Source organism: Puntigrus tetrazona, chromosome 15 (genome assembly GCF_018831695.1).
Source record: "Puntigrus tetrazona isolate hp1 chromosome 15, ASM1883169v1, whole genome shotgun sequence".
Classification (NCBI taxonomy): Eukaryota; Metazoa; Chordata; class Actinopteri; order Cypriniformes; family Cyprinidae; genus Puntigrus; species Puntigrus tetrazona.
The window spans coordinates 13,796,846-13,824,820 of record NC_056713.1 but is presented as its reverse complement, the minus strand read 5'-3'; the positions used below and the strand labels follow the sequence as shown (position 1 = coordinate 13,824,820).

Here is a 27,975-nt window from a genome sequence, read left to right as displayed (position 1 = left end):
GCTGTACACTTCTAAAAGGCATCTTTACCCTTACTTGGTCAACAAACATCTGATATGCATTTTAGAAACCAATGGATGTTTATACGACCACTTACCCAGAGAGGTGACAAAATGTTCATGGGCACTCAAGGTCTTCATGCAGCGCTTGTTTTTGTAGTCCCAGATCCTCAAAGTCTTGTCATCAGCACAGCTCACGATGAACTTTCCTCCAGGGTGCACAAGAACCCCACGGACCCAGTTATCGTGGCCAACCTGAAGACCAACCAAAATGTTTCAGATTTGGCCAAAAGCGTCAATCTTTTCATGAAGTCACATTCTGCAAAAGCAATTTTACTAACTTGACTTACCAGTGTCATAAGGCACATGCCAGTGCTCACATCCCACATCTTGATAGTCTTGTCTCTGGAACCAGACAACAGGAAAGGACCAGGTTTCCCGCTCTTCTTGGTCTGGCAGAAAAAAACAACAACAGCGAAAATATTTCTACTTTCTAGTTACATTTAGTGTCACTTTATGTTTTATCCTGTTATCTCACTGAAAAGATTCATTCTGAAACCATTGTTTTTGTGTCAAAAAAATTGCATCACAGCAGCTTCCCAACACTGATATATAACAAGTGTGTGAATAGATAAATATTTATGTTTTTCCTAGAAAAATACAATAGTTTATGGGCAAGTCTTTATCCCATAACAAGGTTACACAAACAGCTTTTTAAGACTGATGCAATACAAATAGCATCATTAGAGACAGCAGAGACTCTAGCAGAGGCGCAGATATCCAGTCACAACAGCACTCTAATGAATGATGGTCCTTTTGATACCACACCTGAAAATAGACTACTCAGCCATTACACATCTTGTGCAGTCAATGAAAAGGGGGATATAGCAAGAGCAGAGGTGTTTGGGTGATAATGTATTTAGATAGCTCTGTGAAGAATGGACAATCATTACATTCAAGGCCTTTTCTATTATTCCCCCTCCATAAAAGGCCAACTCTGCTTTGGTGAGGGGGGGTGGGGAGAGTGCGAAGAGACACATTAAAAACAAAATTGCTCTTGCTGAGAGGTTGGCGTGCTCAGGCAAGTGTGTTCAGGCACATTTGTACCTTTAGACAGCTGCTGTAATGACATACAGGGCTTTGTAATTAACATCTGTGACGGTGTTACTGGTGTCAAGAGATTGTTTTAATTTCACCTGAACAGGTTTGACAAGAAAAAGACGGCTGACTAAATGTGTTCATTTTTTTTTAAACACAGGAGAAAGTTTCCTCTACATAACAATAGAAATTACTGTGGGGGTTAAAGGCTCTGTTCCACATGCTAGGAGGGCTAATGCTTCATCAGATAAAGATGAAATTAGACACGGTTGATCATAAGACTAGCACGAAAAAAATTTAAATGGTACTTTCTTCACCTTAGGCCATTAGCCAATACCACCTATGTCAATTCACAGACTATTTCAAAGCGTTGTACATGACAAATTTAGATAGAAATCAAAAGGAGCTATCAAAATGTGTTTAAAGGGCACAGCACAGAAGAAACCAATAAAAATCTCCAAACATCTGGACAAAAGATAATACATTGATTATCTACACAAACAAAGATCCATTGATTCAAACCTTTTGTTTTTTTATATGCAAAGTTAACAGAAGTGGGCAAAAATGTGTTGACCTGTATTAGCATCTAAAAGCCGGTTTCTTATAACCTCTTTCAGGAACTCTGCACATTATGTGTTACTCTTATCAATAACCAGTGATGGACCAAAAAAGTACAACAGTAAAAGAATAACACGCGTATGATTTTCATATACAATAATCAATGCTACAATTCAGCATTAAGGTACAGTTTTGTGAGCAAATAAAGGGCAATTGTTTACTGGCAAGAGTGTAGTGGGTTCACTGAAAAGAACTGTTAATGCAAGCGGTTTCAAAAGGAATAAAAAAATTACAGAAAATAAAAAGATGCCTGCCATTAGAAATGTTTTTTTTTTGCTCTCACCTCTGAGCCAGTTGCCTCAAGGATGGTAGGATGGGCGCTTTCAGGGGCCCAAGAAATGCACTCCACAACATGCTCATGCTCACGTAGCTCTGCCTTGCATTCTTTTGTGGCCACCACCCAAACACGCACCGTCTGGTCATTAGAACTACTAGCGATCAGGGTCCCGTCTTGGTTGGGCCGCACCATGCGAACCCACTCTCTGTGACCGGTGAATGTTTTGACACAGTACCTGTATTGCAATGCCAACAAACACAGATTTCACCACATTTAGCAGATTCAGGAACATTTCTAGTATAAATGTTTGCAAATTCACATCTCAAAAGAGTTTGCAAGTCATATCAGAGGTTTCCATTACAACACGAAAAAATGCTTTGTTCAACATTTACACAGGTGTTTTTCAGCTGAAGAAACTCAATACAGTAACTAAAAGGCCTGCTATGTTGGAGCAGCCTATGGTTAGGTACATTAATCTGAAAACAACAAACTTTTTGGCCTTTTAACCAATATATACATTTTAAGAAACCTGGCTCAATGACTTACCCAGTGGCCACCTCCCACATTTTAATGGTTTTATCTCTTGAGGCAGAAACTATATGATCTCCATTGGGCATAATAGCTACAGATGAAACATTATGGTCATGCCCTGAAAAAAAATAAAGCACAAAATTAGGTGTAAAAATATTTCAGACTGCCCTGAAAGAGTCATCTAAAGAACCACCAATGTCTGAGATGGATACATTGAATTCATGTTTCAATTCAGTACATAATAAACACAGTTCCACCACACAAATCAAACAGTCATGCACATTAACATTTTACAATGAGTGCTTAAGCTTTGAAACATATTGAACAATTTAATGGAGAATAAGATGCTGCTAATTTGCCTTGGGCTGCTTTGTTCTCGCAGTGTGCGGGAAAAGAGATGAGCTAATTACATAGGACGCCATTTTTAAGCTCTTGAATAGATGATGAAACTAAGTAGCCTAGAAAAAAAAAAAAGCAGTCTTAAATATGGGGGGAGAACCGTAAAATGTTATCTCGTCTCGAAGAGGATAATTAAACTGCTGTCCAAATCTCCTAATCTTCCTCTAAAGCAGCCGACCCACGTGCGAGACGGGCGAGGGAGAGCGTGAGCAGAAGGGGACTTGCAAACAGAAGGAAGGGGGTTCCCTTTGCCACCTCTTCAAATCTGCGCTAGAACAGTCTACCCTAGTCTCAGGGCAACATGCCAGCTTTAGTGATGGGTGTAAATTACGAGCCTTTGGATTTGTGGATATTACAAGCTGGCACACGCATTATTTGGATTATTACCACTCAGGATTTATGCATTTTTTATATGGATTAAAAAATGACTTGAGGAAAACTCTTGAAAAACATTGATTCATTTTTGTCTAAAAAAATGACTCCAAATCAACACAGCGGGCACACAATCCATCATTGCGGTCCAGAATCATTGCAAAAGCACACATGTATTTTGATGCACAGTGTAAACGCAGATAAATCTAATAAAATATTTGTGCATTTTTTCGCATGAAACTGAACTGCTATGAGAAATAGTGGCTGGATGGCAGAGAGTTATGCCCCCATCCCCCTTCTCTTCACAGCTTTTCACACCGGCAGTTTTTTTGCTTTTCCAAAACTGTGATGAGACGTGACCCGAGCTGAAACGGGGGGGGTTTCTTGACACTTACAGTGTTAACTACCCATCTAACAGGGGAAGATATGTTGACATAATACAGAACCCTTAAGACAAAATGCTAATTCACTTGTGGTGTGATCTCCCATTAGAAAAGCCTGAAGGCTCACACTTCAGAATATAACGTACAAAGAAATTAGGATTTTAAACATGGAACACATTCTGAGAGCAAGAACAGGATCTTTCGTAGAGTGAGGGGAAAAGAGACTAAACGATCAAAAAATAAATCTTAAGAAATGTATATAAAATATTCACACTTCCGTGTTTCTCATAAGTAGAAGTCAAAGATTTTCATGATTTACAAAGCTGATGACTGTTGAAATATCGCAGTCTGTGAAAACGGTCCATGAACCATAATGCATTGATAGGTATTTTTTATATTATCCAAAGTGATTTAAACATTAAAACGATTATAAAAAGTATTATAAAAACATCAATGAACAACATAGTAATATTTGAGAAAATGTGTTAAAGGATGGCTTCTAATAAAGGAAGAATCTCTTATGGATTTGTTGGCAAGCTGGCACATTAATGAGCTGCATTCAACACCTGCCTCCTGACACTCTACTCCCCCCTGAGACGCCCCTTCGCTCCTAACAGTTCCCAGAACCAATGACAACATATGACACCACGCTCACCGTGCATTGTCCTGATACACTCGAAGCCCTGGAAGTCCCACAGCTTAATGGTCATGTCCGCTGAACAGGAGGCTAGCAGCTTTCCAGTATGATCAAAGGAGATGTCCTGCACAGAGTCTGTGTGGCCCTTTAGGAGTCGCTCAAAGTCGCCCGTTTCATAGTCCCATACCTGGATAAGGCACAAAACACAAGCTCAATCTCTTCTTCAATAATAATAATAAAAAAGCCATTAACCTGTTTGGCATAAAAGACAGGTCTGGGCTTGTAGATGCTATTATACATATTTTCAGTATAACATTTGTCTGGCAGTCAGCTTTTAAAAACTAACATTCCAGATTGCCCTCTGGATATAATTAATATATTTCATTCAGACTTTATCTGCCTCAAGAAAGAATTATCAGAATTTCTTCCCATATTAACCTTACAGTATCTACCACACTCCAAGCAAAAACTGTGGCTGAATATTTTGACATCATGTTTTCCCTGAAATTCAGTTTTTCATCATTTTCTTTATCATTAAAGCATTTCTGTCAAGTGAGGCGAATGTTATCAGCTTGTTCGCCTGGATGCAGCAGTATGATAAACAGCCTCAGGGCTTAATGTGAAGATCAGGTTTCAGCAGTTTCTAGGCGGCAGACACACAGGGATAAGCTCTGTCTGCGGCACAGGGGGCTAGTGACAGAAGCCCTTCCACCTGCTTATCTGTCTCCTGCTTCCAAAGAGGGAGACTGAACCCAACCGGCCGTGTTCTGACAAAAAACAGGCACACAAAAAGCCTGATGTGGCACACCTGGGTTAGTCAAGCACGTAAGCTTCACCCATGTTGCTGAGACTGCAATACTATTATATAGAGTATTCTACTTATATCTGCCCTCATTGATCTGTCTGCATGTGCCTGATCATCAACTTGCTCACCTTGACAACAACAAAACTGTAGGACCACAGCAAACCAAAGCCAGCATTTTGGCTGATACCATTGTGGCAATAATTATTTTCATACAAAAGGCAGATAATAAAAAAAAAAAAAAAAAAAAGCTAATTCTGTAATTAAATGCTATTTTACCTAAATTAATGACAAATGATTTAGTTTTTTTAATGATTCAACTGAACTTATGCCTCAACAGTAGAAATGTATAGCATGTACAGAGATTTAGTAAACATAAAAATATTATATAACTATTAATGTACTTATCTATGCGTTTTTATAAGTCTGATAAAACATTTGTGCATGTAACTGAATTGTCATGTGAATTAGTGGCTGGATGGCAGAGAGTTATGCCCCCATCCCCTTCTCTTCACAGCTTTTCACAATGGCTTTTTTTACAAACCTGTGGTGATATCTGAATTAATGAATTTAACAAATAATGAAAAACTGTACATATCCATGGGAAATGAAAAAACTATTATATTCTAAAATCGACTATGCAATGCTGCATGAACATATAGGTCTTATTTTAGACTAGAGCGTTGATATTTCAGACAAACTGTGGCAACATATGACTGCATGTTTGAATGCATGTCAAATGTACATGTGCATGTATAAAATATCACAGTTATAACACGCACACACACACACTGAACTGCAAACCATTTGACTGATTCAATAACCAGGCTAAGCAGAAGCAGAGATGTCTTTTCAAGTAGCTGTCAAACTGCTGATTAACATAAAAAGAAGAAAATGTTCTGCCACAGACGTCTTGCCACATTTACATTACACTGAGCAAAGGTGAGAAAAAAAAAGCATCTGGTTGCACAGCTTCAGGCTTCCTGACAATTAGCTCTGGATATGTGGATGGAGAGAATGGCACAGAATATAACTGGACCAGCTCAAGCTGTAATGTTGAAGGGGTGCCCATGCTAAGATGGCGAGGACTCGAGATTTTAGGGAAGGGTTTAACAGCACAGAGTACAAAACTAGGGCACAGGAGGAGGGGGCACAGACAGGTTGGTGGCCATAGCTGCCGGCATTACATGAATCACTCGAAAAAGCAAGCGTTCTATAAAAAAAGAAAAAAAAAAAAAAAAAAAAAGAATGGAAGAACCTTTTGTACAACTGATACCAAATAAAACAGAACATAAAAGAGGGGGAAAACCTGCATATATTTTACATCCAAATTATTTGTCTGATCTAAAGAATAAAACATTTCTTGACCGTTTAAAAAAAAAAAAAAAAAAAAAAAAAAATGTTACCCACCAAAACATCCTTAAGTGGTTTAGACTCAATTTGTATCTGTCCTTTTGCAAGCGTCAATGAGGTTGTGTGTACGGTTGCTGGGCACGATTATGAACGGCAGGCAACCAGAAATAGGGCTTATTACAATGGGAATGCCACACTGCTTGTGCGGACCTGTGTTTTTTGTGCGTCTCATGAGCCCCTGTATAACCAAAGCAGCAGAGAGAGAGTACAATGGCTGCCTGCAGTCACATTTCCAGCTCATTCAAGACAGCACTATAATTATGTCAGGCAGCAAGGCAGGTGAGCCAAAATTTGAGGGGCTATTTTCACACTGTAAATGATGATTTATCACATCAAATCCATCAGAAATGCAAGATCAGTTTTGGAGGCTATGAGAGATTTTAATAAACCACAAAAGACACAGAAGACCTCACCTTTATCGTTGCGTCCTCTGAGGCAGAAACTATGACGCTGAAAACAGGATGGAAAATGACTCTGGTGACAGGACTCCTGTGACCGCTCAGGGCGTATCTCTCAGGAGGACGGGGAATCCATTCTTTGGGGTCTCGCTTCTGTCCAACTGGTCCACCTAAAGTAATCTCTTCTTTTGCCTCATTCAGTTTTGATTCTAATTCCATCACCTAGCAGAAGGCATAATAGTTAGGTAAGACTCATCATTACAGACATCAAATCGCATGAATGAAAGTGACATTTGTGGATTTGGATTTACAGCTGCAGTTGAAATGCAGCATTTTTTAACCCTAAAATTCGGCATTTCAGAGCATGAATAGTCAATGACTCAAGGCTGCCTCCATGGTTCTTAATAGGATTTGCATTAAATATGAAATGCACAAACCTTTTCTGTAATCTGATGACTGAAGTCCATTTCTTTTCCAGTAGACCCGCATACTTCTTATCCAATTCCTCATTCTGGTGACAAAAGATGACAAAAACATTACACCTTAAAAATCATTAAAAAAATAAATAAAAAGGCACAAGAATTACATACAGCCTTAAGCAAAGGAGGAGGCATACACCTATCACCCCAGTGCCAACTGTAAATTCCCTCTAAATCCCTTCACATGGGTTAATCTCTGGCAGACAAAGAGCTTACCAAGATTACAATTACATAAACACAGCACTGTGAAAAATTAACTTTAGGTGCCTGGCACTCACTAGACCTCAAAATGAGAGAATTTATTCCCACTAATTTCCTCTAAATCAAAAACATTAATAGTAAAAATAACAAATACAGTACCCCTAATGGGGTGTCCAATATCTTACGTTTTATATGAATAAATAAGTTACAATACTACATCTACACCGGATGTGACCACTGTACAGAGATACCTAGTTTTAATTAAATTTGGTAGATTTTTACATTTAAAAATTATATGCCTGAAATCCATTTTATCCTCTGTACCTTCCGCATTGTCAAGAAAAAGAAAAAGTGATTGTTTAGAAATAATGGATGCTACGAAAGCACAAGCTCCCGAACACTGTGGAAAGGAGGAGAAAGATGTGCGGCTGGCGGTTTTTTTACGTGAACTGCCCTGAAGACTGTATACACTGGACACAACAAAGTGACCGTAGCCAATGATTTGTACTTTGTGTCAGTCTGTCATAATTAGAATGAGGGTCTGTTTACTGGCAGGATTTGTCCAAATGCATTTCTCTGCAAGTACCCTATAAAGCTATATAAGCGTCAACAAATTTATGCAATTTAATTTATTCAGGATATACTATGTGTTACATTTTAAAATAACATAGTGTTATTTTACATTTTATTCAATTTCTGTACAAGAATACTGTTAGCACAGTTTTTTTTTTTTTCATATTTCATTCACATATTTTCATTTTCTATATCTATGCTTGTGTTTTGTTTATTTCCTATGCTGATCACCTACAAATATCACCCCAAGCATTGATTTATTTTTTTTAAATCGAGCTATTCAAGTCATCTTATGATTTCTCCTCTCTTTATCGCAATGCAAGTTTTTTTTTCCTCAATATTGTGCAGCCCTAATTATAATTCATTATATTAACCTATATTACATTACATATACACACACACACACACTTACAACTCCACCCATTAACTCTTTAAGTCCAATTCTGAGATATAACAAGAATAAAACATAGCATTTCCAATCCAAAATGCAATCTCACAGTCTCAGCCAGAAAGCAACATGCAGAAATGTACACATGGCTTTCTCTAGACTGTTCTCCAACCATCAAAAATGCTAAAGCATCAAGCAGCTCCCAGATCTATGGGTATTGAAAAAACTCTGGCGCGCAGACAAAGAGAATAAAAGAAGAGAGGCTCTTCTGGAGAAATATCAGAGGTGTCCAGAAGAACAGGTGCTGTCTGTGTGAAGAGAAGTGAAGTGCGAGGGGTCATGTCATGCATCTCTGAGGGAGAAGGGCAGTTAAAGCCTCTGCAGAGGACTGATCCACCATCTGCCTGGACCCTCTGCTATGTGTGTTGGCCAATGGCTAAATACCAGTCCTATCAGCCATGCCAGGCTCTAATCACTGCCGTCTGACAGTCCATCAGCTTCCTCCAGCCCTCAGAGAGCCACTTTTCATCTACAGTTATGCCTAAAGTCACAAACCCCTGCCACCACTCAGAACATCTTAACAGCTGGAAGGATCGATGATGAAATCTCTTCTGCTAAATGAGGCTGTGTTAATAGCATTCTGGTTAATTAAAGATAGCTTTTAACACCACAGACCACCCCTCTGTTCACAAATCTGATCAATAATTCATGCTCTTTCTTCCCTGTACAGAGGAAATAAACCGTTAATCTTCTGTCCAAGCAGGAGTGTTTTCAAACAAGTGTGACAAGCTCTTGCATTTCCAGATGGCATAATACAGCAAGGTATTTTCTGCTGAATTTGAGTAATTCTCCTGGTCTTCCCTGTGATAATGGAGAGACACCATTTAGTATGTCCCTTTATCAGCATGAACCATCTTTGAGACAAGAGGGAGCGTCGAGTTTTACATCTGCCACACATCATAATTATCTCTGCACTGCCTTAATTCACGTGTGCCGTCAGTCACAACCTCACACAGAGCGCCAATTAAATGGGGAATACTTCAAATTAAGAAATATTGGTTTGACTGGGGTTTAAAATGGAGGGGGGTTCCCACACTTACCATGTCTAATTCCGCCTCCTTTTGAAAACTGAATATGCCTCTTCATATCCATTGGAACGAAGGTAATCAGCTATCGCTCGGTTTCTGAAAAACAAAGAAAAGGCTAATTAGTTCTCTTGATAACCAGGCTTTATGATTGTGGATAAAAAAAAAAAAAAAAAAGAGCTGTAGTAAGTGCTTTCGACAACTAAAAGAACATGCATGTCTGAGCAGATATTCATTGGTACACTGGAATTTCATTATGGTAGACAAAATAGCTACTTATGGAAAACTGCTTAGGCATACATGGAGAATCAGCCTTGATAAGAAGAAAGTGTGTCCAAAGATGTGTCCTTAAAAGACATTTATGGAGGTAATTTGTTGGATTAGCATGTCTGGATCAATCAAAACCAGAAAGAAAGCATTATTGGTAAATTACTTGTATTATAAAGGAATTGCGTACTACTACTTGTATTAATTAATTAGAAGTATATATACACACACACACACGTTGACGTAAGACACACACACACACACACACACACACACACCATTGGGAATGACTGAAGCAAAAGATCTGCAATTTCAATAAAACATGTCAGGAAAAAAAAATATTTCCAGCTAAAATACAATGTGAGCACATTCACAAAGAAAATTTAAAAAAATGCTTCATACTTAAACAGGGAAGGAATGTGTCAGTTTAAAAAGGAAGCTGCCACCTCTGTTTTCAACAATTTTGAGCTGCTGAGGAGTCAGCAAGACTGTGGTGAGCGGAAGATATTCATTGATAGTGGCGATAGTGAAGACAAAAGAAGGCTGTCAAAGACGCCACTCTGCTGTCCAAACTCTTCCTGGCATTGTGATGGCAGAAGGATCCACAGCCATGAGAGAACAAGCAGCCCAATATGGAAATGCTGTTTCCACGAGACAGCCGCATTGTTCACATGTACTCTTAAATCAAGATCAAAATCAAGATGGATAAAAGGAATTAAAATATCTATAGTCCAGACAACAAAGAGTCTAACAGCACACACAGGCAGTGGAAAACTCTGGGTGTGGCATGGTTAGAGAAAAATGATAGGATTATATATACAGTATGTATTTGGTGGATGGGCCAGTTCACTACAGAGCAGACAATGAAGTGACCGAGTTCTAACACCATATCTACTGCAGCCTGTGACAGTGAGGGTGTTCTGATTAAAGCCAAGGTCAGCGTGAGGTTATCTCTCTCATGTGACAGGCGGCAGGAATGAACTACACACTGCTTCATGCTGGAGGGAACGTGTGTGTGCGCGCGTGTGTGTGTGTGAGAGAGAGACTCGACTCTGCTTTCAGTGGGACATGCTCGACAGATAGCTTCCTAAAAGACACAGCCGAACAACAATGCGTCTTTGTGAGTCAAACAGCCGTTCAGCAAAAACAAAACTGTGATGATTATGGAAATGTACATTCTGGAAAGTTTTGGGACTGACAACTGCAGTTAAATGCAAGAGAGAATACCCTGAATTAGTGTGCTGTGTCTACATTGTTATACAAGACTGGCGATGACAAGCAAAGCCATGTTTTGCTACTGCACTGCTGTTGTGGATGACAATAGGTCAAAACATTCAGTAATCATACCAAATTCAAAATTATAACATTTTTTTAACTGCCTTTTGTATTATACCACAATTAAATCACTCTTTCTGGCTGCAAAGTATGAAAGCTTGCTCATTCAATGAAGTCTTTGAAAGTTTAAAAGGGACTTGCTGTTAGGATAAGTCTTTTTGCAAAACAAACATCATTTACAGACAATAATAGAACAGCTATCGTGAAGATCATTAAACAGCAAATGCAAATACATGCTTATAAGCTTCTTTGAAGCATTTAAAAACAGCAAGATGAACTACAATGAAGACAAGAGACAACTACATTTAACTGCAGTCTGTATGTGACCACAGTAGCTATAGTCCTCAAAGCGGAAAATCTTTTTGAAGCTCTTTAGAATTAAGATGGCCAGAATACTACGTTCCGGCGATTCATCTTGGATGATGTGTTGACAGACAAAAACTAAGATTGTGTCTCCTACCAATAACAAATTGCCTTCAATTAGCTCCCATTATGAGGTAAAGTGCCATGACATTTAGACCCCCAGATCTCCCCCGTCTCATGCTAGTCCTCATACACCTGCCTACCCACTGCTGGAAACATCATTCAAAGCCAAGATTACGATTATAGCCAGCAACAATAGCAATTTTTGGGAATCTTGCTATTTATGGTGGAGTCAAAATCAAAAAAAAAAAAAAAACTTTCCAAGCTTTAAAAACCCTTCCAGCTCTGGCTTGTAAGAAAGGACATGTAGTTCTGAATACAGCGAGAAAAAGAAAACATTGTGAACAAACAAATGAGTGCTCATAGCTTTGGGCTGGTCTCCATGGAAACCGAGGAGAAGGCAAAGAAGCGAAGCAGTGATGGACCTGAGTGGGCAGAGATGCTGAAAACAAGGAACAAAAGAAACTCTTCATTAATAGAGGGCTTCCTCAAACTAACAACTGTCTAACAACCAGCAGATCTGCATCCCTAGTCAGCATTTTTGGGTGACATGGGAACATCTGAATGTTCAAACGCAGTAAGTACCTAGGATAACACATCAGGTTTTTTGCAACATGAAAAAACTAAACAACAACCTTCTTCATAAAATGTAACAACAGCCAGGTAAATAAGGCCATAAGATTTTTGGGACAGAATCAAGAAATTCAGTCACAATGGAATTTTACTAAATAACATAACAGAATATAATTTAACTGAATAAATCAAACATTGTGCCACATATAAAACACAACTTGAACTACTGTGTGTCTGAATATTAAACACAAAAGATTGCTATTTAAAGTATACATGTGTCTCATCTTCATGTGCCCTTGACTTCGCAAAGGAGTCCGCTGATTTCAATAACTGTATACTGCTTTTGGTAATTAATTAAACATCAGCTAGATCGAATAAGGTAATAGTAAGGGAAAAATCATTTATGTTTAGTTAGAGTGAGATGAAATTACATCAAACGGTTTTTGTACCTAAACAATTACAGCTCATTTCTCTCTCAAACAAACAAGGCAGCATGCTTCAGTGGCTCCTTTGCTTCATATCGAGTTGAAATATGATCAGGGCTGATTTTCATGCCACCATGGCCAGTTTCTATGATGTTGGGAAGGAGAATACAATTGCTTTGTTGTCAGCTTTCAAAAGCTATGCGTCAGTGCAAGAGTTTCTTTATGAATCCAACTGTCTTTGAATTTTGTTTATGATATAGATGGTTTTGTTACAGGCCTGAAAAAGTTGATCTGTTTGTTCGGGCTTGCATAACTTCCATTTACCAGAGTTCCATGGAAATAGGATAAAGAATCTGCTAATTATAATAAAGAAAAGGCTGTCTGCTCGGAAAACTGCTTGTGGGCAGACATTAGCAAATACATGTAGTACAAAATATAAAATAGGAAAATGTAGGCATTTAGATGCTAAAGCATTCATTGTGGTGTTAACAGCATCTACCAACTATATGAGCTAACTCCACCCTCCAAAAACCAAAAATCATTTTCGTAGGGGTCTACCACTTTAATACATCCTTAAAACTGCAAAATTAAGGCTTCAATAGAACACTTCCTTTTTGGTAATTCAAATTTTATTAATTAAAACATTAAAAATGGAATCCATAAAATTTTGGAACATGGAATTGGAGGCAAATAAAATGGATTTCATAACTTTCGTAACAGTAAATTTAATCACAGTATGTTTTAGGACCACATGACTGAATCTGCAGCTGTAAATCTAAAGTAGGGCGGTGGCAGTATGTGTGCAAGATGTGTAAAGTGAGCATGAGAGAGCGGCTGCAGGAGAAGAGGCGAGGAGCATTACCTCATTCGTTCTGAAGAAGAGTCATCCCGCTCTAACATCATTTCCGCTAAGTGCTTGCTTCCGGATCCACATCACCACTGCCAGCCAGACAGCATCCCATACCCCTCCCACATCGACTCCACAAACCCTGCGCATCACTCCTCGGTAAACAAACACTGTCTTATCAGTCTGCGATGAGCCCTGTGGGTATATCTTGTCTGACTGCCTCTGGCGTGTGGATTTGCTTTGCTTATTATCCAGCTGCCATCGTGTATCAGAGCACAGCATCACATGACTGCAGAAGTCCCTTTGCAGGCTTTGGGAGATGGTAACCTTTGTACAAAAGAAAAAAGAGTCTGATCTCTCCTGCAGCTATCCTGTACATGAAACAACATGGCCGACAGAAAGTGGCTTTCATCAAAGCCAGCACTCTCTCTGTGCAGCTCTATCTAGGGATTCTACAGCAGAGCTGATTATTCCTGACAAAAGGCACCTGAGCAGAGGTTGCTGTGTTTCTGCTGAGTAAGCACACACAATGTGTTCTGAGCATCCAAGTGGACTTTACACAGGTTTCCAGTAAGAACCAGTCGGATAAACCTTTTCACTCAGTGTCTAACCAGAACAAATGAGCTCCCAAAACCAATGACTCAAAGTAGTGAACCTAAAGACATAATGCAGGAATCACAGAACATCTAACATTGTTTGACCTATCCAGTGTGCTGTAGTATGGATGAAATAATGAGTCTCTTTGAGAACTGATGACTAACAAAGACATAAAGAGGAAAACCAAAAAGGGAACTTGTAACAAAATCCATGATTATAATGGATGCACCAAAAAAAAAAAAAAAAAAAAAAAAATATTGATAGTAAACACCCTAGCAACCAAACTTCACTACTAACTAAAGCCCTAAGTATACATTGTACAGTTGAACGCATAGCCTTTCAAAGTGTACTCCATTTGAAGTTGTGCACACATTTTTCCCTGTCAAGTCATGATTGATAACATTTTTGAACTCTTCTAAACCAAAGCTTAGCGGTCTCATACCCTCTCACTCACAAGTACTTACAATGTGAGTGTGTTGATGCAATCTTCAATTTGTTTGGAAAAATGTAAAAAAATCAATGCGCATATGACCTGACTGTATAAAGTACACACTGTTACAAAAATGCGTTGTTGTGTGTGTACAGTATACAGTATGCTCGACCTGTATACTTTTAAATACATTAAACATTCAAGTAGCAGCATAGAAACATCTTAAATGTCTATTCTGAAAATCATTCAATGCTACATTGTAATACCTTGAAAAATTTGCCACTACAGAGAGAGAAAGTCAAGTAACTGGTAAAATAAAGCATACAGATCTTATTTTAGTGATGCGATGAATGTAGGTTAATTGCAAATGCTTCATGTTCAGGCAATTCAGAGATGGCAGACCTTGAGTTAGTGTACGTAAAGGGCACAAGCAATTGGATGTGAGTGTGTGTGCGCACAGCATGGGAGGTTTGAGCCAGCTGTCTCACATACACGCGCACAGACTCTTTCACAGAAGCGTTAATGAGATTTGGGAAGCTCCGGAGAGGCCACACCCCCTAAGACGACTTGCAGAGCAGGGTCTTAACACTAATGCTGTGTTTTTGTTTACAGTCATTTAAATAAGGTCCCAAGCCATGGCACAATCTCATGTATGCACAGGCGCATACACACGCGCACACACACACACACGCAGGCAGGCAGTCAGGAGCAAAGGGATTTCCACACCCTTTCGAGAGGAAGCTTTAGATTACGCAGTCACATTCCCCTCGCCGGTATGAAGGAGTGGTGGTTGGCACAGTAATCTCTGACTGCATGTGGCACTAATGCATGTATTATGCGTGTAAAGCTTTGCTCGGCTCCTCCTCAGGAATCTCTTAAGCATAAACAACTACAAAATTGCCATTTAAATGCCACCTAATGTTTGAACCTTTTCTTAACATCAATTTTTTGGCATTTCAATTACCCCGTTTCAACCCTCCGCAATAATACAATAAATCCCTGTCTGAGGTCTAGACTGACTCTAGGGATGCTGAGGTAGCATCTAAGCCGATGGATGAAGCCCCTAAAAGCAGCAGAAGGGCCGTCACCTCCTCTGTGTGCCAGTCTGCAGATTAAATCCATACTGTTGATGGGATTCCTGCTGACTGGCTGGCGGCAGCTCCATCAGAGCTCACCAGGGGCTGGCAAAGCAGCTACGCTTTAGAATGAGGTAGAGAGGTGGTCTCCAGGGACCATTACTGCACACACCTGCCACACCTACAGCACAAAGCTAAACCATGGCTGTCATGATGAAATGAGTTTGAACTATTTAAAAACGTAGATAAATGCTATCGTCCCTTTTCATAATTTGCTAAATTTTTCCTGCTCAACCTTGTTTAACAGAGATTGCAGTGCGGAGTTGAATTTAAAACTGCTGCCTAGGCTAAGAATGAGCATTATTTAGACATCGGCTATTTGTAGATAATGCATTTCTCAATTAACTTGCAAATCTGTTTAATTAGAATAAAATCCCAAAGCCAAAGAAGGTAAGATCTATAACAAGATACAAGCACTACAATTAAAATAGAGACGGCCTAGAGCACATTTTCTCTCAATTGTAGAGTCAACAGCAATATTTAGCTCCTATATAGGAAGAGAAGCCTGACCCATGAGCTCACACTGAGAGAGTTAAACTCTCGCTCTAGGAGAGCAATGACTCCTGAGACACTGTTAACATGAAAACAGCAAACCTTCCATCATAAATAACCACATATCCGTTATACCAACACTTAAGGTCTACTGAGCAATGCACAGTGTTTATTTTTACAACAAACCCTTGCAGGCTTCAATCTGCAAAGGGTTCATTGCATAAACACAATGTGCTCTTGTATGAGAGGCTCTATTATGATTTTGTAACTAAATATAGCCTTTTTAAGATGTTGTGCCTCCGTATGACCAAGATAAACATCACCAGGAATCCTGGCAGTTTTGTTTGTGAAACATGCAGTACTCTTAGACTTACACATGTGATGAAGGCTAGTTAAACTCTGCTGTTTAACAAAATTCATTTAAAATAAACATGAAAATATGACTATGAATGAAAACTAACCAGGCAAAGCTCATGAATAAATCTAATCTAAAAGTCAGGGCCAAAGTGAACAAAACCTCTTTGCGTGCCCCAAGAAAAGATTTTGAAAGGGTTCAAGTATCGTTTCTGTATGGCTAGCAGCTGAGCTCTATGCATTGAGAAAAAGCCTGAATAACTCGAACAACACAGATTCAATTCATGTGCTCTGTATGAAATCTGCCAAAGAGGAAAATAGACTGTTGAGGCATGCGGTCAGCTTGTCACTGCCTCCCATTTCTCCTCTACTTTTGTCCTAATGAATCCAGCAGTAATGCATCAAGATGCCCCCTGGTATTCTACCAGCATTCACAATAACAGCCCAGCATTTGCTGCCAGTCTAGCAAGACTATTGACATTCATGGTAACATTCAAGCTGCAGAGAATGGAAAGTTAACCTGATTTTTTGACTTTAAAAGTAACATTCAACTCTTCAACAGAAAATCCATAAAGCACAGACTGATCATCTCCTCTGCTTTAATGCCAGTTTCAGGATGAAGTAAACATGAAACAATAAAAAGAGTACAACTTACTGTCTCAACAATTCTGTCTCATGCAGTCGCTCAATTAGTGTTTCAACCGTGGAAAGACATCAATATAACAGCTTGTAAACACTCACGTAACATGACATTTACCTCAGAAACAAGCAGAGTAATGTAGCACCAACTGACTCATGTATGTTTTATAGCAATAACTGAAAGATTTTTTCACCTTGAGAAAATGTAGCATGTTCCCAACCCAATATATATCCAGAATGATCAATATGGAATTAAATAAAAATCAGAAATGAAATTGAAACTGGATACGCTTCACATTAGGATAACAAAAGATAAGCTCCTGCAAATCAATATCTTCATTAGGTTTTTCACATACTCCGCTATGGATGAGGGGTAAACAGCTTTACATATTCAGCTGGTTTTAATCTCTGCCTCATTACCTCATACTGATGATTAAAAGCTCTTATCTATTCACCTTATGCACGTTCGAAGGTTAATTACTCTGTGTTTGGGACCTCAGGCCAAATTTATCCTCATATAGCTGCAAGACAACTCAATAACTAGACCAAACTAAATTAAAACAGCATTTGTTTTCACTGCATTTAAAAAAAAAAAAAATCCTGACAGCAGCTACAATCTCTCTCAAGCACATTACGATGACGGCTATCCTGATGGGACACAAAGGGTCATTTATGTCCAGGCTTTGTCTAGACCTCCTGTAGACATCTGCTTATTGATTCATCATGACAGTGAACTGGTGATCTTTTCAGCTGTCAGACACCCTCGTGCAGCCATGCTGTACTTCACTGTGATCAAAGATTTAATGAGTTATGAGCGCTTCTCAGATAGGTTTATGATGATGTCTGTTGCACATACACATATTTGCTGATGTATTCTCTATCATCTGTCTTTGCTGTGTGGGTTTGTAAACTTACAGCTCATCACGTTGCCTCTGTGACAGCACCATGGTGGCGACGGCGGGGATGGGACGGGGTGGGGCGGGGTCAGGTGTAGAGTTTGCAGCAACTGCTGTCTCCTTGGCAGGAGATCAGAGATAGGACGCCGGGTCCGGCTTGCAGGGTGGTCAGCAGCTCACCCCAAACACTTCTCCTTAAATTCAGTCTCCAGGAACACCACGCATTGACAGCCTGCAGGCATCTACCAAGCAGTCGCTCCCTGCATCTGTGGAGGAAAAGGACACATGTGTCATTCACAATAACGGACCTCCTGGTTGGAAACAGAATGCAAATAAGCACAGTCCAGATGAGTAGTGGTCACACAAGCTTAAGGCAACAGTGGAAATATGCTAGTGACCCTGTTCCTGTGACGATAGCTTTGGGGGCTAACACACATTTCATCAGGTGTTCCATCTGCTCCATTTCCCCCAGCACACATCTCATTCTAGCCTGCATTCATTCATTCCTCTCTATCAGCTGCCATGTGGAGCATTTTGTTACGGACTCCTGCTGCCCCTGTCGGGAGCTCTGAACACGTGTAAAAGGGACCGCTGACCCAGATTTTAGCATCAACCTACTTCTGCACTCCAGTGAGATACAGTTTGACAGCAACAAGCAGGACTCAGAGTTTCTCTCAGCTAAAAGAGAGAACACCATCTAGTCAGGATGGCTACTTCACAACAAGAGTATTGCGTGTATACATGTCACAGTATGATTTATTTATAATAGTTTAAAAAGTCAAATTTCCCTTAAGTAAATATAAAACAGATGGAACAACGGGTGGGCAAAACAGCCAAATTATTTCACTTACAGGACTTTACAAACCATTGCTTAAAATACTACGAAGTATTTTAAGTAGGGATGCACCGATATCGATATCGGTATCTGGTATCGCCTTGATACCACATTTTCTAAAGTACTCAGACTTGTTAAAGTCCCCGATACCGGGACCGATACCACAGTCTATGTTTGAGCGCGTGTAGGTTAATCACAGCGCCGAGTGCCCGCCCCAGACCCCGCTGCAGCTCAGAGCGGTAGAAGGCGAGGCGAAACATGTCAGCCGTGTGTGGAACTATTTCAAAGTGAATGAAGGCGACAAAACAAAGGCGGACTGCAAATTGTGCTCAGCGAAATTGTCCAGAGGAGGCTCAAAAGGTAGCGCATTTAACAATTATCGAGTACATTGCACTGAGTGACCAGCCACTCTCGGAGGTAGAAAATGTGGGATTCCTGCGTCTCCTTCATGTTCTGGAGCCTAGATATGATGTCCCAAGCCGCTATACGACTGACACGGAGCTGCCTAAACTACACGACTCCGTGAAAAAAAAAAACATATCCACAGCCTACTGCAAACCTCCTTTGCGTTTAGTTTCACCACGGATATTTGGACAAGCAGTGTTAGCCCCGTGTCGCTAATTAGCCTAACCTCCCAGTGGATAGGCGAGAGTTTCACGCCGCAACGAGCCATATTACATGCGAAACAATTCCGCGGCTCGCACACCAGCCAGGCTATAGCGCATGTGTTTGAGGAAATGCTCCAGACATGGGGTATACCTAAAACATCAGTACATGTTGTACATGTACATATATTAATTCCTACCTCAGTTGCACTGACTGCCACAGTTCTATGTTGGTGGATGTTGTTAGTTTATTCAAATATTGTGCACTAAATAGCAAAGATGTTTATTAATGCCCCATGTGTTGTCCAAAGCGGCAGAGTTTACAACAAACTGAAAAAAATACTTGAGTTGCACTGTCACTGTTTACATTTTGACAATTATTTATTCTGTAATATGTTGCATACAACATGTTTTCATTTTAAATAAATGTTCTTAATTTCAAACTAGTCCCTTGTTTTGTTTTGTTTTTTGTTATATGACTAAAGCTGTTACCTGTAAATTTAAATCATGTTTTTATTAAGTACTGTATCGTGAGTACTGAAATGCAAGTACTGTACTCGCTTTTCCAAAAAAGTGGTATCGGTGCATCCCTAATTTTAAGCAATGGTTTGCTGTTAGAAATCTCTCAGTGATGGATTTGTTTATCCCAAACATGAGGTGTTTCACTTAAGACATTAAATTGAAGGGCTGCATCCATTTGAATAAGTTGAATCAGTTCAAAATGTGGATGCTTGCCTCAGAATAAGAGTCTAAACAACTATGACATTGAGTATATTTTCAGCTAATTTACATCTTTAGGTGAGCAACCTTCAGGTGTAAACTGTCAAATATTGTTAAATTACAGTAATAAGAAATCACTTTTTAAAATGAAATGATAATTAGTATCAAGATGAAATCAGTATCAAGTATCAGTAAATTGACTGATACAAATTACTACAATTTTGTTACTGAGACAGTCATAGTGACTAGCTTTATGATATAGCATCTCCGCTGTTCAGGAAATCAGAATAGCATCCTGGAAACACACAGCCTGATTAATAAACAGCTAATCCAGCCATTACAGTCAGTGCTCTCTGAGACAAGTGAGGGGAAACACTAAGCCTCTTACAGACCTGCATCTTGCTACAGAGGGTCTATGGGACTACTCATGAAGAACAAGAGGTTAGCATACCGCATTCCTTACCCGAACACTCAAGAGACATTCCACACATAAATCTGACAGGTTCAGAACCGAGTAAATCTACCAAGCAGACGAAATAATGGAGGAAAAGGCAATTACAAGTGATAAAAGAAAAAACACTTTCAGTATCTGTCAGTGCTTTAAGTATCAATATCTGACTGTTAACAGCAATTTCATATTAGGGAGGCACCGAAATGAAAATTCTTGGATGAAGGCGATCAAAAGGAAACACTGCACTGAAGGCTGAACACCGAAAACATTTTTTTTTTCTTTTTCTCTCACCACTGAATAAATTAAATAGCCAAAATGTGCTTTTAATGTTTTGTCTAGCTTTAGAAAGTATATATATATATATATATATATATATATATATATACACACACACACACATATACATACATATACACACACACATACACCAACAAAGACATTTTTGAGACCCCCCCCCTCTTGAATCAGGCGTGTATTTTTTCCTGTACAAATAAATGCAGTCTTGCTGAGCAGGAGACAATTATTTAAAAACCATTAAAAATATTACAGATCCTAATTTTAATACTATGTGTGACTGTTATAATAAATGTATTAATAGAGCTGTTGTAATAATTATCATTTTTATTGTCTTTTCTTATGTTATTTTTAACAATGCATGAAAATGTTACAGAGCAGCTCACTGTTTTAGTGCAGATTTGGACTTTGACCCTGGCTAACAAGCAGATACACAGTGAGCTCGAGCAGCAATGTCTAAACAGGCTACATGCAATCCATACATGTATTAGAAAACATAACGGTCTAATCGTTTATGGTCATTTCATGAATTCAATCATCAACCAGCAACAACCACACTTCTCAAAGACACGAGAACGGTCTTTTGCTGTTGGTGCTTGTAATGATTGTAGCATCTTTCAGGGACACTTTTAAATGCTTTTACACTGCATTAGCGCACGCCTATATTTGATTACATCACACTGTTGTTAATTTCGGTTGTTGAAAATTCTGTATTTTGTAGAGATGCCACCAAAATTAAATGAGAGGTAGGCTACTACATGAACAGAAGCACGGTCATTACACAGTAGATCCAAGTGAATTTAACCACAGCCGTGAGCTTCAGGACAAACAAGCACAAAGCGCACGTGAAAGTCTGACAGTATGTGAGCTTCGTTCATATCAATACATACTGCATTACAAAATGACATAAAATTAATGCATATAGGTATAAAACTAATAATGAAAGCAGTGTGCACGCATCTCCCAACGTTTATTCTGTGCAACAAAGCCGCCAAAGAAGAGAAGTTTGTCTCTAGCGCACACGTGCCAAGCTCAGATTTTGAAATAGACGGTGCATTTGAATACTCACGTGACAAGCACGCAGGCAAATGACATCATAGGCTATAATCGATTATTACTTCGTTTGATCATCGATGCAGAATGGTTCTCGTCCGCATCGCAATGCAACGATTAATTTTGACACTCCTTGAGTTAACGTGCTTTCAAACCAAATATTATTAATAAGAATCAGAGAACAGCCTTAATCAGCAATTGACCTGCTGGGCAAAACATTTATCTGTAAATTGCCAGATCCTAAGCACCACTTGAACTATGAACGACTAGAGAAGCTCTGATATGCTGACAGGCCTGTCATTACAATGGTTCAGATAATAACTGAAAAATACAGAGAAGCAGTATTCAAACCACCATGTCATGACAGTCTCAGTAGGTTCGCCAGTCCCAGCAGCATTACATGTGATGTGCACCAGACCTCTTTTCCCCTTTTAACTGGGTGTTTTAACAGCAAGGGCGGCAGGAGACGATGCCAGGAATGTGAATGATATGCAAAGAGCAAGAAGAGCTCTTTATCCTCCATCTCATTCCTTCCTTTCTTTTTGCACCATTTTATTGAAATGGGACCTGTAATGACATAGCAGCTCTTTCAGTCTTTGCCATGCAAAACATTAACAGCAGCTGAGGGAACCCAATTCAAGTAGACCCAATTTACCAGTAGCGCTATATTTGTTGCCTCCAGTTCAATTTCATATGAGAGCATGCTTTGGGACTAATCTTTGAAAATTAAATTAAGGTCAAAAAGCGCAAGTTCAAGCGACAAAGAGCATAATAAGCTCTTGCAGATATAAGCTTATACATTCTCAAACACGCAGGCCCAAGTCACACTTCGTACCAAATGGAGCCATAACATAATCCTGGCCGTTTCAGCACATAAACACAATTATTAATAAATAAAAAAAAAATAAATAAAAAAAAAAAACAATGACAAGATGTTATTGATTCACCATCTTGAAATCTACTTTTCACACATCAGAGCTTTTAGTCGCCATGGTGAAAGCATTACTGATCCCCACTGGCACTGAAACGCATTATGACCTCTTTGCAGATGCACATCCAGTGAACGAACCAAACCCACAGTAGCAGTACTTCATGCCACACCACCTCCATCCCAGTCACTGCAAACCGCCTTTTGGGACTCCACAAACATACAATTACCCTGCGTTATTTCAGCCAAGGGTTTGGAGGGGTCTCTAGCAACCGTCTGTGTGTAGTCGAACCACACAACTGAGGCAAAAACAATCCAGTAGTGATTATCCGTTCCTGCTATAAAAAGACCAACGCTGAGCGCTAACAAGAGCATGTGATTAAGACAAAGACCGAAACAAAGAAATCAGGAATCGGCTGTGTTCTGCTCTTCACCTTTTGTTTATTAGTATGAAAATAATAAAGAGATATTTAACAAGGACTTAGACTAGATTAACATTATACAAATGTTGATTGATAGAAGTGTGATCTGTTACCAGCATTTCCCATGCATCTCAAACACAAAAAGAGTCCTGCAAGTCTGTCATTTCAATAGTTTCTTTAGTTTTTAAGACAGATGGCAAAAAGAAACATCCCTCTTTGAGGAATTGTGCAAGCTGGTAAAGACAGCCGGCCAATAAAGCTTGGACTAATAATCACTTTTCTCATTCCCTTGATGGAATTGCCATGATTACCGGATCACAGTACATTTCCACTAAGAGAATGCTGAGTAGCAGCTCATCTGAACGGCAGAGAGTTTAAAAGATCAAAAGATGTGATCTGAATATACAATGTAGCAGCATATTATTAGAAAACATGAAGTGTCATGCCAGACACTGAAATGAATGTTTCTGAATAAAACCTCATCTAGACACTGCTAGGTATAAGACTATAACAATAAATCAAACACGACAGTAAAGTCATTTATAATTTTATAATAAATGCTGCTATTTTCAACTTTATTCAAAGGGCGCTAAATTATATATATATATATATATAAAAAAAAATCACACCTTACACCAAAATATTAAGCAGCACAAGTTTTCTACGCTGATCATTGAACAATAAATTGGATTAATGAAAAATTCAGCTTTTCCACCACAGGAATAAATTACATTTTTAATTATATTTGAATACAAAACAGGTATTTTAAACAGATACATCATTACTATTTAAAAGCATCTTTCTCAAATAAATGCAGCCTTCTCGAAAGTCAAGGCATCGCTACAGTTGAGTTAATACTGCTCTATGCCTGCTTAAAAGACACAATGACTAAATAATGCCAGCTCAGAGCCACCTCAGCCCCCAAAGCATGCAGTTGGAATTGGTGTGCATAAGCATTTGAGACACCTCCATGCAGCATTAAACAATGTGTAGACACCAAAATGCCACTTCAGAAGCGCTTCTGTCCCACCTTTACAGGGTAAATTTGGCATAGGATACTTTCAACAACATCAAACAGTATTAATGCACATTAATAATTCTGTTCAGTGAACTTAATCCAAACTATAACATGCTTGCAATCATCAGCAACCATCCATGATACCCGTCGAACAACTAGAGGGAGTGTACAGCAAACTTGGCACGATATCTTAAACCATAACTATTAGAGAACATCCAAAGCAAACAAAGCATTGACACTTTGATAAGCAACATGCATACACTTGCTTTTTTTAACATGCTTACATTTGCATGCAAGATGCAGTTCGTAATGCAGCAATCAGTCCTTAAATTAGTGCATTAATTGCTGTCTACATTGTTGGGCTGATACCACGGGAGTGATAATCACATCCCATCATGACAGATCATCGGTGTCCCTGTGAGCAAGAGCAGTACCGGGTCTGCATGCAAAGAATCAGCTGACCTACATTTGTGACCGGTCCAAATCGTCAGTGCAACTCTAATTGAAGCATACACGCAAACGTATAAAGCATGTTGTTGTATACGCAAACGAACTTAATTGTCATACACATCGGTTATGCTTTATAACCTTTTGAGTACACGAATATATAACAACATTAAGCTGTCCGAGCCGGGCGTCTCAACACGTTTTGAGAAACAGCCACGGTGTTTAATAAATTTCGAAGCTTGTTTGAATACTTAACATGTCAGGTTAACAGTTATCGATCCTAACCGACTTCAAATACGCTGTCTAGGTAGGACGTTCACTAGGTTTTGCAACACAGCCTTCATCGCCCTTATTCTCAACGGGCATGCAGCAAAACCATGATTTGAATTGTCTCATTTTCCTGTGTTTAACCAAACACAACGGCACGCGGCTGGGTCAACATTAAACGTAACATTTAGAGGTGATAAAACAGAGGTATGCGTTGACACGGGCGTTAGCCAACTGTTGCTAGCTAACATGACATTGATGAAACGACGTGTTGAATCGCCGACAACACCGATCTCTGACGAGCCGCTAAAACCGTACACCTTAGCGGGATGATTTCTTACATTTATAGCGACGGTGTTCAAACGGCGCACATCCGTGGAGCTGTCGGTATATTCACGACTAAAGAAGAAAAAACAGAAGCTGAAGTATTTCTCCAACGGCCGCATCCGCCATTTTGAGACATCGAGAAAAGGAGGCGCAAAATTACAGCTACAATAGCACTTCGACCGGCGAGTTTTATCAAACACGACCGCGAATAAGCTGTTCTTACCCTACAGAGTCAGCACTGAAGGTTATTCCTCAGAAGACACCGGTAGAGAACGGAATAAGTGTTATTTTCGTGTTGAAAAGGGGGGCTGGAGTCTTGGGGTCTGCTCCTTGCAGCGCCGCATTCGCCTCTACGGCACGGGAGCGCGCATGGGCTGACTTCAGCAGGCGGAGGCGCGCACGCCCTTCAATATCACACCCTCCTTTCAAATACTGTGGGCGTTTCTCTAATAAATACGCACCTCGTCGCCTGGTTTTGCGGATGACTTCAAAAACGGACCGTGAAAAATTATTTCTCACATGAGCCACATCAATGACTTTAATCTGGGTACAATCAGAGCGCGTGATCTTTATTTGTGAGAGTCTCAGCTGGAGTCAAAGCAGCACCTGTGTCATGCTCAAACCAGTTTACATTATCAAGTGTTTGAATGCAATTTTTCACCTGAAGCTAAATACTTGACTCTAGACCAAAAAAAGACGTATCATAAGTAGCACGGGCATGTTTGGAGCAATAGCCCACATTATACTGTATGGGTCAAACTTAATTTTTCTTTTACGCAAAAAATAACTAGGATATTAAGTACAGATCATGTACCATTAAGACATTTAGTATATTTCTTACTGTAAAAATAGGAACATTTACTTTTTGATTAGTAATATGCGTTGCATATTCATATGCATGTTAATTTGGACAACTTTAAAGGCAATTTTTTCAATATACTATCTGACCTCAGATTCCCGATTATATTTGCCACATTTGTCCTATCCTAACAGTCCATATGCATTGATGGAAAGCTTATTTATTCACTTATGTCCATGGTAGTGACATGTAACAATTGTACAGAGTACATTTATGTTTACTCTTTGAAATGTTTTGTGTTTAGACAGTATACACAACATTTAAATGAATGTAATCACATGTTGTTTTCTAGTTTCTTTATTCATTTTAATACAAAAGGATACTCGGACCAAAAATAATTAGATTGTTATTTAGAAGAATTGACATTAAGGTACCACTCATTAAAGAAACCAAAACAAACACACAAAGGGCATGACAAATATTTCATGTTGAAAACAGAATACAGGAAAACAGCAGAAATCCCCCCCAAAAAGTAGTGATCTGTTCAACACCAGACGACACTGACAGAGCACTGTATGTTTGTTCTATGTAGATTTAGATAATTTACGTTTATTATTGTATTTTATAATGGGTTTGTGCAGATAATTTTAAGAGAAAATGTAACAAAATGTGCCACAGGCTGAGGGTAGAGGTGTCTTAAGTGTAATATTTATTTTAAAATAATTTTATGAGATTTACTTAGTTTTTTTAAATGTCCAAATTATTTTTTAATGACAATTCAAACGTGTTTTTTTCTTTTTATTTATATGCACACTTTTAACTGTAACTGAAATATTATGCCCAGGAAGACATTCAAGACACTTCAAATTAAAAATTGTAATTCAAAAAGAAAAATGAAATAAAAAAGAAAAATGCCATTTTGTTTCTGCATCTTTGTTGTCAATAAAACCCAAACCTTTCTTAAAAAAAAAAAAAAAAGTACTACACAGCTAGATTACATCAAATTGGTTCACATGCAAGCAGTTATTAAAATCTCGTATTGACATGTTGCTTTGCTACATAACATGAACACTTCACAGATTTGGTGACCATTGTTAATTATGAAAATGATCTTTGTGGTTAAATTTAAAACACTGTTTGAATCCACTGGTTTGTTCACTATGAGATGTGCAACTATGGAAGCTTGAATATATTCAATTAAGATCATATTTAACTGCAAATTGGTTACTTGTTATTTTTTAAGCCCAGGAGAAACCTGAGGTTAAGTGCCTGGCTCAAAGACAAACTAGAGACAGGATTTTCTCATTAACCCTTCAGTTCAAAGGTCACGCTTACTCCACAATGAACTTGTGATGAATCAGTTACCAAGTCATCAGAGTTTTAACCACTAAGCTACACAGCATATTAGGCATACACCTAATAAGTTACCATGACATCTTATTGATAAATACTTCATTTTGAAATAATTAAGATGCTATTGAACTCCAGTGTCAATGTTTTGACTCAAATCTAGTTCATATATTTACGTTTACGTCCATTATCGATGAATGTTAATAATATATTGACTACAGCACACCCATGTGGCACCTAAAGGTACTGAAGTAGCTATTCAAGGATTTCAGTCCAACATCCAAGCTTTCCGATTGCAAAATCCATCAAGAAATGATTAAGCAGATATAAAAAAGAAATACAGTTGCCCGACCTTTTGCCTTATAGAAGCTTAAATAGGCACAAATCTCACACA

The 27,975-nt window shown here is 38.9% G+C and overlaps 1 pseudogene; it reads right to left on the bottom strand.

Moving 5' to 3' along the window:
* Positions 1–15: 15 nt before the first annotated feature.
* LOC122359582 lies at positions 16–18,142 on the bottom strand (annotated as a pseudogene).
* Positions 18,143–27,975: the final 9,833 nt, after the last annotated feature.